Consider the following 12,110-nt stretch of genomic DNA (forward strand, 5'->3'; position numbering starts at 1 on the left):
GCAACTGATTGATGATTGATAGGGCTCTTTTTCTTTTTTTTTTTTTTTTTGAGACAGAGTCTCGCTCTGTCACCCAGGCTGGGGTGCAGTGGCATGATCTCGGCTCACTGCCACCGCCGCCTCCCAGGTTCAAGCAATTCTCCTGCCTCGGTCTCCCAAGTAGCTGGGATTACAGGCACACGCTACCACACCCAGCTAATTTTTGTATTTTTAGTAGAGATGGAGTTTTACCTTGTTGGCCAAGCTGGTCTCAAACTCCTGACCTCAAGTGATCCACCCACCTGGGCCTCACAAAGTGCTGAGATTATGGGTGTGAGCCACTGTGCCCAGCCACAGCTCTTTTAAATTTCTTCAAATCTGTAGGTTCCCATACATCTTTCTCTGTCTTTCTTTTTTCTTTCCTTCCTTCCTTCCTTCCTTCCTTCCTTCCTTCCTTCCTTCCTTCCTTCCTTCCTTCCCTCTCTCCCTCCTTTCTTCCTTCCCCCCCTCTCTCCTCCTTCCTTCCTTTCTTTCTTTCTTCCCTCCTTCCTCCTCCTTCCTTCCTTCCTTCCTTCCCTCCTCTCTCTCTTTCCTTGAAGGAGCCAGATAATTTCTTCTGTAGTTTTTTGCCCTCTGGATTTTGCTGATTGCATCTCTATGGTGATCTTTAACATGTTCCTTCCACCTCCATACTTCCTGTACGTTGTATTTCCTATACATTGTTATCTCCTGTAAATCGTAGTTGGATCTAGAGGCCTCATAAGGTTTACGTTCAATTTCCTTCTTTGAGACCACTTCATAGGTAGTGATAGTGTTCTTCCATTTGAAGGCACATCATGCGTTTCTGTGGTCTTGGCAGTGTCAGTGCCTCCGCCATTAGCTTTTTATTTTGTGTGTGTGTGCAGAATAGTGATATTCAAATTTGATCACTCTGATCATGCCTTCCTTTATTAGCTGGAATAACTATAGACAGAAACTGCCCCTTGAGATTTGGTTACTGAGTGGGAAAGTCCGTATAAGAAAGACAAGAGAAACGCTGGACTCTACCTGTATTAAACAGTTTCAGAATAAAGAGCTGACTCCCTAGCATCCTCCAAACTCTGGCCAGTCCGATCTATTTTGGTAGTAGTAGAATGATGAATACATGGTTTACACTGATCTGATTGCTTCAGTTCATTGAAACTAGGGTCCCTTCTGGTGCTCATATTATCTATCTTTAGCTCTCCATTTTGTCCTCCCCAGTTGGGGCGTCGGTCAGGGTAGCTGGAGGGGTCGGGGCTCACACCCCGCCTTGCACAGCTGGTGCCTGTGCCGTGCTACAGGCTCCACTGGGACTTCCCCGGCCTCTGCCTCACTCCTGCGGCCCAGCCCTGCCCTGAGCTAGTCGCTTCTCTGTCCTCGCCTTTTTGACATCCGCATCCGTCTCTCCAGCTCTCTGCCCTGTCTCTGCCCTGTCTCTGCCCACCAGTGCCTAAATGTAAGCCCTCTGGTCCTTTGTCCCTGTATCTCCCCATCCCAGTGAATATTTGCTGAATGAACGAATGAATGAATGAATGCTATCCAGTGTGTCTCATTCAGCTTCAGTCTCTGTGCACCTGTCTCTAAATCTCTTGAGGTCTGAGGCCGTGTTTTCTTTATCTGCATCTATACGTTGCCGTGAGGGACAAAGGAAAGGGCTTCTCGTCATTGTGATCTGATTCTCGCATCTGCCTCCCAGACTCCACCCACATCTTTCTCCCCCGTCCCGTTCACCGCCTCCAGCGCAACAACAAAGACTGCGACCTGGCCAGTCAGCCACGAGAGGGCGCATTCGCTGGCGCCTGCCCGGTCTTGCGCCTGCGCGATGTTGGGGCGGAGCGGGAGTCGGGGGCGGGATGCCTGCGGAGCGCACCGCCGGGGCTGGGGATGCGCGTCAGCAGTGCGTGCCGGGCGCCGCAGTTACAGGGGGCGACGCAGGAGGGAACCCAAGGCCACGAGCTCCATCTCGTCCTCCCCTTCCTGATCCAGAAGACGCTCTAATCTACAGGGGGACAAGAACCCGCACGGAGGCAGGGGGCTGGACATAATGATCTCTTCCCGGTCCCACCTCCACCCATCCCACCATCTGTATCAAGCCTCCGACTTCCAAGGACATTTCTATATCCCCCCAGACATTTTGGGATACCAGCCTGGAGACCTAAATGTACCCAGAATCTCCCGCCTTTTTATCGGTGAATTTCAGCCCGCAAAGGGTTCCGTGAGCCTCTGACTGCCCAAATCCATCACATGAGTTGGAATGCCAGGGACCATTCCCGGCCAAACGTTAGCTTACAGGAGAAAGAGAGAAGAGGAGGGACTGTCCGAGGTGCCTCGGCACTATGCCTGCACAGCTGGATCTCTGCACACGGAGCCCTGGGCCGTTTCCACCCAGACGCTCCCACTCCATCAAGCGGGGGTAAGAAGGATCAATGAGATAATGGAAGCGAAAGGGCTTTGCTAACTGTAAAGCTCTGGAGAAAGTAAGGATGTTTTATTTATTTATAACTGACAGTGCAAGGTAATAGCTGCCCAGGGCCAGCCCACAGGTAAAGCCCAAGCCCAAATCTAAAGTCAGATTTAGAAGTCATCATTCACTGATAGAAGGATTGGGAAAATAAGGCCAGGCACGGTGGCTCACGCCTGTAATCCCAGCACTTTGGGAGGCCGAGGTGGGCAGATCCCGAGATCAGGAGTTCCAGATCAGCCTGGCCAACACGGTGGAAACCCCGTCTCTTCTAAAAATAATTAGTCGGACGTGGTGGTGGGTGCCTGTAATCCCAGGTAATCAGGAGGCTGAGGCAGGAAAGTCTATTGAACCCGGGAGGCAGAGGTTGCAGTGAGCTGAGAGCGTGCCATTGCACTCCAGCCTGGGTGACAGAGCGAGGTTCCATCTCAAAAAAAAGTTTAAAAAAAGAAGGATTAGGAAAATAAGAGGCAAACGTCTCTGACATCTTCTGTAGACTGAATGATTATTTATGTAGAAAATCAAGAGATTCTACAGGCATATTATTAGAGTGATTAAGTGAAGTCATGCTGGACAAAGGTCAACATCCAAGTACAAAAAACCATATAAAATTCAGCAGTGTTTCTATGCACTAGCAATACTTCATTAGAAATCACAGTATCTTTTCAAAAATAAATCATTCGCAATAAAATTAAAATTGTACAGAACCCAGAAAAAAATTACAAAATACATCACAAGATATTTAGGAAGTAAAACATAGGCTACAATAGTAATAAATGGAGAGCCGTAGAGAAGTATTAGGTTAGGGATGAGACGCCTCAATGTTATGAAGCCGATTCTCTCCACATTAATCTGTTGATTCATTGCAGGTCCAATAAATATCCCAACAGGATTTTTCACAGAGCTAGGCAAACTGATTCTAAAATTCATAGAGAAGAGCAAAGACCCAAGAAAAAAGTAGACAATTCTGAAAAAGAATAAGGAAACAGACCTGGCCCTAACAAATACCAAGACTTTTTTGAAAGTGATAATAATTAAAACAATGTGGTATTGGTGTCGGGCTAGACAAAGGGATCAATAGAATAGAGTGCCCAGAAACAGATCCAAGTATATGTGGGAATGTGATTTATGATAGTGGCAGCACTGCAACTCAGTGAGAGAAAATAGGCTTCAATAAAACGTGTTGTGACAATTGGCTTTTCCTATGAAAAATCTTCACACCATCCATAAATATGAATTCCAGATGGATTAAAGACCTAAAAGTGAAAAACAAAACTTTAAAATCATTAGGAGAAAATGTAGGAGACCTAAGGGTAGGAAAGCATTTCCTTTTTTTTTTTTTTTTTTTTTTGAGACGGAGTCTTGCTCTGTCACCCAGGCTGGAGTGCGGTGGCCGGCCGGATCTCAGCTCACTGCAAGCTCCGCCTCCCGGGTTTACGCCATTCTCCTGCCTCAGCCTCCCGAGTAGCTGGGACTACAGGCGCTCGCCACCTCGCCCGGCTAGTTTTTTGTATTTTTTTAGTAGAGACGGGGTTTCATCGTGTTAGCCAGGATGGTCTCGATCTCCTGACCTCGTGATCCGCCCGTCTCGGCCTCCCAAAGTGCTGGGATTACAGGCTTGAGCCACCGCGCCCGGCCGAAAGCATTTCTTAGACAAGAGACACACTCAAAAAAGATCGGCCGATTTTTATTACATTACCCCCAAAAAGCCCTCTGCTATGAAAATGACATTATGAATAAAGTTAAGAGACAAGGAGCAGCCTGGGTGGCAATGGTGACAGCATACACAACAGATAAAGGGTTAGCATTCATAATATAAAGACCTCCTAGGAATCTACAAAATTAGCTGGGCATGGTGGTGTGCACCTGTAATCCCAGCTATGTGGGAGGCTGAGGCAGGAGAATCACTTGAACCTGGGAGGCAGAGGTTATAGTGAGCCAAGATTGCGCCATCGCACTCTAGCCTGGGCAACAAGAGCAAAACTTTATCTTAAAAAGAAAGAAAGAAAGAAAGACTTCCTAGGAGTCAATATGGAAAAGACAGAAGTTTTATTTTATTTTTATTTCTTCTTCTTCTTTTTTTTTGAAACAGGGTCTCGCTCTGTCACCCAGGCTGGAATGCAGTGACACAACCTCGGCTCACTGCAGCCTCTGCCCCTCCAGGCTCGAGTGATCCTTCCACATCAGCCTCCCAAGTAGCTGTGACTACAGGCACATGCCACCTTGCCCAGCTTATATATTTATATATGTGTATAAAACATATATATTTTATATATAATAAATAATATATAAAATATATGTATATATATTTTTTGGTAGAGATGGGGTTTCACCATGTCGCTCAGCCTTGTCTCAAACTCCTGGGCTCAAGCAATCTTCCCATCTTGGCCTCCCAAAATGCCAAGATTACAGGTGTGAGCATCCACACCTGGCCTATCTTTTTTCTTTCACGGTACTCATCAAGTAGTAAGGACAGACATTTTTTGTGCCACTCCAAATAGCATCCCTTCCTTCTTCCTTGATAATCAGAACCGCATCCTGATTCAGGAGTTTGGGCTTTGTGGGAGGCTCGGCCTTCCTCAGCCCCATCAGGTGAACGATGATTGGTCTAAATATAGCATGATAATTTAGTTCCTCTGGTCAATGATTAGTTTAGGTGTGAACGTTTATGCAATTCTGGAAGGTCTCCTGGTGGGGACCCCTGCAAAAGAGACTAATAAGAAAGCATCCAGTTTCTTCTGTCTCTGACGTTGTTATCTGCACAAGAAAGGCAGCCATCTTGGGACCACGAGGGGGCCAGTCTAAGAGACAAATCAACACAATGAAAGGGTGTTGGAAAAAGACAAAAAGAACCTGGTCCTTGATGTCACAGCGGGGCCTCTGAATTAACCACCCCCAGGACTTCTTGTTATGTGAGCTAATAAACATTACTTTTTGCTTAAACCCCTTCTAGTTGGGCTTTCTGTTGTAACTTGCACCAAAAACTACAATAGGATAGCAAAGGATATGAACATAAGTGATTTGCCTGGAGGAAACCCACATGGTCAATGAGAATAAGGTGCTCAACCTCATAGGCAGGGAATGCAGCTGCAAATGAGATGCCACTTCATGCCCATCAGATTGGCAAACATAAGTCTAACAAGAGCAAAAGTTGGCAAGGATGTGGTCAAACAGGATATCTTATACAAACGCTGGTGGTGAAAGGATCAATTGGTTCAGCCGCTGTAGAGAGCAGTTTGGCAGTACTAGTCAACTTCAAAGTGTGCCTGCCCGACAAGCTTAGCTTTCTAATTCTAAGTATATGCCCTAATAATGGGTTCAGAGAAAAGTCCAAGCATGTTAATTGAAGCCCTGTTTATATAATAGCAAAACAGGCCAGGCACAATGGCTCATGCCTGGAATCCCCAGCACTTTGGGAGGCCGAGGCGGGCAGATCACTTGAGCTCAGGAGTTTGAGACCAGCCTGGCCAACATGGTGAAACCCTGTCTCTGTGAAAAATACAAAAATTAGCTGGACACAGCGGCATGTGCCTGTAATCCCTGCTACTCGGGAGGCTGAGGTAGGAGAATCGCTTGAACCTGGGAGGCGGAGGTTGCAGTGAGCCAAGATTGCGCCATTATACTCCAGCCTGAGAGACAGAGCGAGACTCCATCTCAAAAATAAATAAATAAATAAATAAATAGCTATAATAGCAAAACATAGAAACCTAAACACCCAATTGATAAATACATTGTGGCTTATTCTCCTGATAAAATAATCAACAGAAGTTAAAATGAACAAATCAAATGAACAAATGTGGCTACATTGTAAAAAACATGTTGACTGGAAAAATGGTACACATAGTACGATGGCCATTGCATAAATTTTTTTTTTTTTTCTTTTCAGGGTCTTGCTCTATCACCCAGGCTGGAGTGCAGAAGTACAGTTATAGCTCACTGCAGCCTGGAACTCCTGGGCTGAAGTGATTCTCCCACTTCAGTCTCCTGAGTAGTCAGGACTATAAGTGCACACCTGGCTACTTTTTAATTTTTTTGTAGAGACGGGGTCTTGCCAATGTTGCCCAGGATGGGCTTGAAATCCTGGCCTCAAGTGATCCTCCCGCCTCAGCCTCCCAAAGTGCTGAGATTATAGGCATGAGACCCTGTACCTGCCCTTGTTACATAAATTTTTTAAATACATGATTCTAGGCCAGGCACAGTGGCTCATGCCTGTAATCCCAGCACTTTGGGAGGCTGAGCTGGGCAGATTACTTGAGGTCAGGAGTTCGAGACCAGTGTGGCCAACATGATGAAACCCTGCCTCTACTAAAAATACAAAAAGTAGCCGGGCATGGTGGCACGGGCCTGTAATCCTAGCTACTCAGGAGGCTCTGGCAGGAGAATTGCTTGAACCCGAGAGGCAGGAGAGGGGAATGGGGACTTATATGGGTATAGAGTTTCAGCTCTGGAAGATGAAAGTAAGTTCTAGAGATGGATGGTAGTGGTGGTTGCACAACAATGTGGTTATACTTAATGCCAATGACCTGTACACATAAAATGGTGAATTTTATATCTCTAGTTTGCTACAATTAAAATATAGTAATGCAAAAATTATGGTCTAGAAAAGCTGTATTCCAAGTGTGCCAGTGTTGGGGGAGGTGGACAATGGAACTGGGGAGAAAGAAAAGGGGGCTTGAAATTTTTTTTTTTTTTTTGAGACGGAGTCTCGCTCTGTTGCCCAGGCTGGAGTGCAGTGGCGCCATCTCGGCCCACTGCAAGCTCTGCCTCCCAGGTTTGTGCCATTCTCCTGCCTCAGCCTCCCGAGTAGCTGGGACTACAGGCGCCTGCCACCATACCTGGCTAATTTTTTTTGTACTTTTAGTAGAGACTGGGTTTCACTGTGTTAGCCAGGATGGTCTCGATCTCCTGACTTTGTGATCTGTCCCCCTTGGCCTTCCAAAGTGCTGGGATTACAGGCGTGAGCCACCGGGCCCGGCCGAATATTCTATTTTATATGTAAAAACCCAAAGCAAAAATGACACATTGCTAGCATTTGTAAATTTTGTCACATGATTCTCTGAAGGCTTCTTACTGTTAAAGAAACTTTCAAAGTAAAAGTAAAAAAGTAGGAATAATGAATGAACATTTTTGTAGAAAAAAGAGGTCTCTGAAGTGGAATTGCCCTGAAGTGCAGGATTTCTCACCCCACACCTCACCCCAAAGCCACCTGCGTACTGGGCACTGAGTGTGGGAGACCTGAGAGCTGGCGTTCTGGAGGCTGCACCTGCGCCAGGCAGAGCCTGGCGGGCTAGTGGGGATGGAGATGGCGGGATGCTGTTTCCCTTGACCCAGGGCAGATGAGGCAAAGGCTGGCAGGAAAAGGTGTCTCCGAGAGCCAGTCGCCTTCTCAGGCACCCACTGCACAAGATCTGGAGAGCAGATGAAACACAGAAACCATCCAAACACAGAAATGTGTATTATTAGCAGTGAGAGCAGGCAGTAGAAAGAGTTCTTTGAATCTGCTGATGACAAAATATATTGCCTAATCTTTCTGATTATTATTTTTTTTTTTTGACCTCCCTGCATATCTCTGGAGCTCCCATGGCTACGGGCTGTCTGCCTTGCAAAATACATATTTACAGGCCCTCTAAGCCCAGCTAAATATAGGCTTTCTTTTAAAGCAACTGATGATTTGGAGAAATCTTTCCTCTGTCCCACCCCTTCCCCCACCCCCCAACACACACACACCCTGACTCCTCCTACCGAGTCTTCCTCTCCAGTCTCCAAGATGTATCTGAACTTTCCAAGAGCCACTGGTGCAAGTGTGGAGAGTGATAGAAAGAAACCGGGTACAGCACAGGGAACCAGCAGCAAGGCAGACTCCTGGCTGTGAGAGGACCCTAAGGTACCCCTCTCCCTGCAGGGACAATGAGGGGCTTGAGGCACCCACAGGCAGGAGTGAAAAACCCTTTGGGAAGTAGAGAAGAGAGGTCATCCCAAGAGTGACCCCCAAAGATTTGGAGAAGCTGTAGGCAAGGGGTGTTTATATTTCAGAATTTCACATAATGAACCTTAAAAAAATGAGAGCCCCAAAGTCCTGTGAAGACACACATAGAAATACACATCCTAAGCCACACCTGCCCGCACATGCATGCAGGCGCACACCCCTACATGTGCCTGCATACCATGCAATCAGTAACAGCCAACACTCTGAGCCCCCTTTTAGTGCCTTATGCATTGAGGACCCATTTATTCTTCACGACAACTCTATGAAGTTGGTATATTATCTCCATCTTATAGAAGGAATTTGTTGAAGTCCCTTAGCCAGGGAATGGCAAGTTGGAGATTCTAACAAAGATGGCCCGACTTCAAGGCCTGTGTTCTGCTGTGCTCCATGCACAAAAGTGAGGGGACACCTACGGTTATCTATGCTCAGGAGACAGTCAAGTTGAGTTTTTTGAGGAAACTTAGGCTTTGGGAGGGGACATGACTAGCCCACAGTCATTCAGCAAATGAGGGCAGCTAGGACTCAATTCAGACCTCATGAACCCTAGCCTGGTCTGTTTCCTCTAAAACTAGGTATGTCACTCCTCAGCTTTCGTCATTCTCCCTGTGAAGAAGTCAGCCAAGGGTCACTAAAGGCCCCTCCAACACTGACATCCTGGATTTGAGGTGTACACACACAAGCATACCTTTCCAGCATCCTAGAACCAGCCCAAATCCCTGGCAGAGGACAACCCATGAGGGAGAGCAACTGGGTGGGGACCACTGGCTCACCACATAAGGATCCAAGTGCAGGGTCTAGGCCAACCTCTGCTTAGATGACCGTGGCCAAGGAAAAACCGCTTTTAGAAGCTGAGTCTCAAGGCCCCAGGACTGGAAAGAGAAGCCAGCCTTGGCACCCAGCCTGGGCCTGTGCCCAGGGCGCTGAGGTCTCGGGACTTATCACTCATCAGGCCTCTCCCTGCCTTCATCACCATCTTTGCAGTTACACCTGGTGTTTAAAACTAGCAAGCCTTGGGGAAGAATCCTAACAGAGCATCTTCCCAAGGGCCCTCATCAGATTTGGGGGTGTGTGGGAAAGCCATGGCGGGGGGCGGTTACCAGGAGGAGAGTTGGGGGTGAATTATCTCTGCCTATTGCAGCCTCTGGCCTTTTTAGCACGGGCTGGGAAAGGCATCTCCTCCCCCACACCCTCTCTTCCCTGTCTGAGCCACTCTTGTCTCTTTCTGGGCCTTCTTTTATCCTCCCAGAGCACAGAGGAGGATAAGTGACTTGTCCAAGGTCACACAGCCAGTAAGCAGTGGAGCCAAGATTTGAACGCTGGCAGCCTGGCTCCTAGGTCAACCACGCTATGCCAAGGCAAACGTAAGGAAGGAACTTCCATCCAAAGACCACCAGGCAACTTGGCCATCAAAGTCTCTTCCATGAAGACAAAGGGAAGAGAAAGGATGGTGAAATTATCCTGGAGTGCTTCCTCACCGGAGGAAGCAGGTGAAGATGACAGCCCAATAAATGAAAATTCGATTTAAAGCCTTCAGTTTGGATGGTAACCCTCTCAAACCCTCCTTGTTCCTATCAGGTGCCATTACTGCTCCAGACAGGCAGAGAAGGGATGGAGGGAATGATACCCCATTCTTCACCCATCTCACAGGCCAGCCAGCTTGGTGCCTGACAGCAGAGAACAAGTGACGGTGAAGCACTTACTGCTCCATAAAAGCATCTTTGGGAATTCTGGCCGGGGTGTTGCTCTGCTAACCAGGAGCCCATGAAATAATAATCCCACTGATTAGCCTCAGTCCCCCAAGCTCTGGCTATCTCCACCCTCTTGAAGCCCAAACCCCCTAGAGGGATTTGTTAAAGGGGTTTGTCCAGAGACTCATAAACCTTTGGACAAGGGAGACCCAAGAGAATCCCCGTAATTCCAGTTTGCTCTAAGCTGCTACCGGAAATGCTGGAGGTCCGAAGGTCTCTGGGCCTAGCAGCTGGGCCTCAATCCTCCTCCCACCCTCAGAAACTGGGGGCTTCCCCACCTGGCCAGAAGCGTGGGCACCGACCCCTTGTGCTGGGACCAGTTAAGATGACTCACCACCAAGGGTGTGGGAGATTCTGGGCAGAACACAGGGGCCTGCGCCCTCCTCCAATCCACACAAGAGCTTCTGAGGACATTGTCCAAACTTCCAAACCCCAGCTGGGTGAGGTTTCTGTCTTCTCTGGACTTCTGTATTGGGGTTGGGGGGCCTGTGGGGAGGGGTTTTCAAGACCGCATCTTGAGTTTGGAAATCCAAGTCCCAAAGCTTGCTCCTGACAGAGGCCTTCTAAGAAGGGTTAGGAGGGAGGCTTCTTCACCCTGCCCATCCCAAAGTGCACAACTGCGGAGGGGGAATTTTACTGGACAGCTGGGCAAAGATGCAGGTGGCATTTGGAAAGTCTGAGGTCTGGGTTCATTTCCAGCTCCAGCTCACAACCTAGATCTTCCCTCCTCCTTAGCACCAGCCTCAGGATCAGTCCTGCGGTTCCTGGCCCCTCCCGATCCCAATATCCAGGGTTCCCAGGCGGCTTCCCCACACCCCATCCCCCACGCTGTACTCTAAGCTCTTTTGCACATGGTAACGCGTTAATATCCCACAAAACCCACACACACCCCTGCAGTGGAGTGGTAAGAGGGCTCCCTTTGCCAGCCCTTCCAGGCCAGGGGGGAGAGAGTGGGAGATTAGGAAAAGGAGGAAGAGGATGGAGGGGAAGAGGGCGGGGGAGGAGGCAGAGGCCGCAGAAAGGCCTGAGATGCAGGAAGCAGCTGGGAGTGGGGGGAGGCTTTGTGCCTGAGTTGTTCTCTGGGTCCTAGGGCCCATTGTGTTCACCAGTTTCTGGGATGTGTGGACTGAACCCGCTCACCTGGACCTGTCCTGAGGGTGGACCCTCACACCCAGGGCCCAGGAAGCACCAGCACCTTAGGTGTGTATGTGGGGGGTGCAGAGAGCATCAAACAGCTTTCTGGGTTGCCAGGACAGGGGTTGTGTAGGTCACTGTCACCCTCCCCACCCCCCCACCCCCACCGGAACACAGTCGCCAGGATCCTTTAAATCAGAGACCCAAGTTAGAGCTCTCACTGGGAAAACTTTGGCCCCAGGCCTCTAGAATTCCTGCTCCCAAACCCTTCCTTCCGGTTTGAGAGGCAGGAGTGCCAGGGTAGGGGCCTGAAGACGGGTGCACAGCAGACAGGCGACAGGACATCCTCTCCAGACGTCTAAAGGGGCAGTTTTGGTGATCCCCTGCTACTTGGATGACGGGGTCCACCTCCTTTCTTCACGACCCCTCCCCCACCATCGAAAGGTCACCAGCACTGGGCCAAGGTTTCACACCTCCAAGGGTGCCAAAGATTCCCTGTAGTGAAGTGTTAAAATGCAGATTCCTGGGTTCAGCCTCTGAGATTCTCCTACACAAGGTTCGAGGGAGAGCTCAGAAATCTGTATTTTTACCAAGCGCCCAGCGATTCTGATGCTAAAGTCTTGAAGCACACCGAAGAGCTAGCTCCAAGGACCCTGAAGAATGTACCTCTGCCCCTCCCCACAGACCCCCTCCCCTCACATTGAGACCATCGTGGATGTACTGCCTCCGCCCAATATTTCACGGGGGTGCGGTTCTGTGGGTTGTGATAAGCCGCAGTCAG

At 48.7% G+C, this 12,110-nt stretch overlaps 2 long non-coding RNA genes across 3 annotated transcripts; one reads left to right on the top strand and one right to left on the bottom strand.

Moving 5' to 3' along the window:
• Nucleotides 1–1,211: 1,211 nt before the first annotated feature.
• LOC140708662 (uncharacterized) lies at nt 1,212–4,752 on the top strand. Its single transcript, XR_012088828.1, has 2 exons — nt 1,212–2,413; nt 4,554–4,752. It is a non-coding gene; the product is annotated as an uncharacterized lncRNA (long non-coding RNA).
• LOC103242945 (uncharacterized) lies at nt 2,474–11,411 on the bottom strand. 2 transcript variants are annotated; one of them, XR_012088827.1, is made up of 2 exons: nt 10,530–11,411; nt 2,474–2,888 (listed from the first exon to the last, which is right to left on the bottom strand). It is a non-coding gene; the product is annotated as an uncharacterized lncRNA (long non-coding RNA). The 2 variants fall into 2 exon arrangements; XR_012088826.1 differs by having other exon boundaries at nt 2,474–5,262.
• Nucleotides 11,412–12,110: the final 699 nt, after the last annotated feature.

Source organism: Chlorocebus sabaeus, chromosome 16 (genome assembly GCF_047675955.1).
Source record: "Chlorocebus sabaeus isolate Y175 chromosome 16, mChlSab1.0.hap1, whole genome shotgun sequence".
NCBI classification, from domain to species: domain Eukaryota; kingdom Metazoa; phylum Chordata; class Mammalia; order Primates; family Cercopithecidae; genus Chlorocebus; species Chlorocebus sabaeus.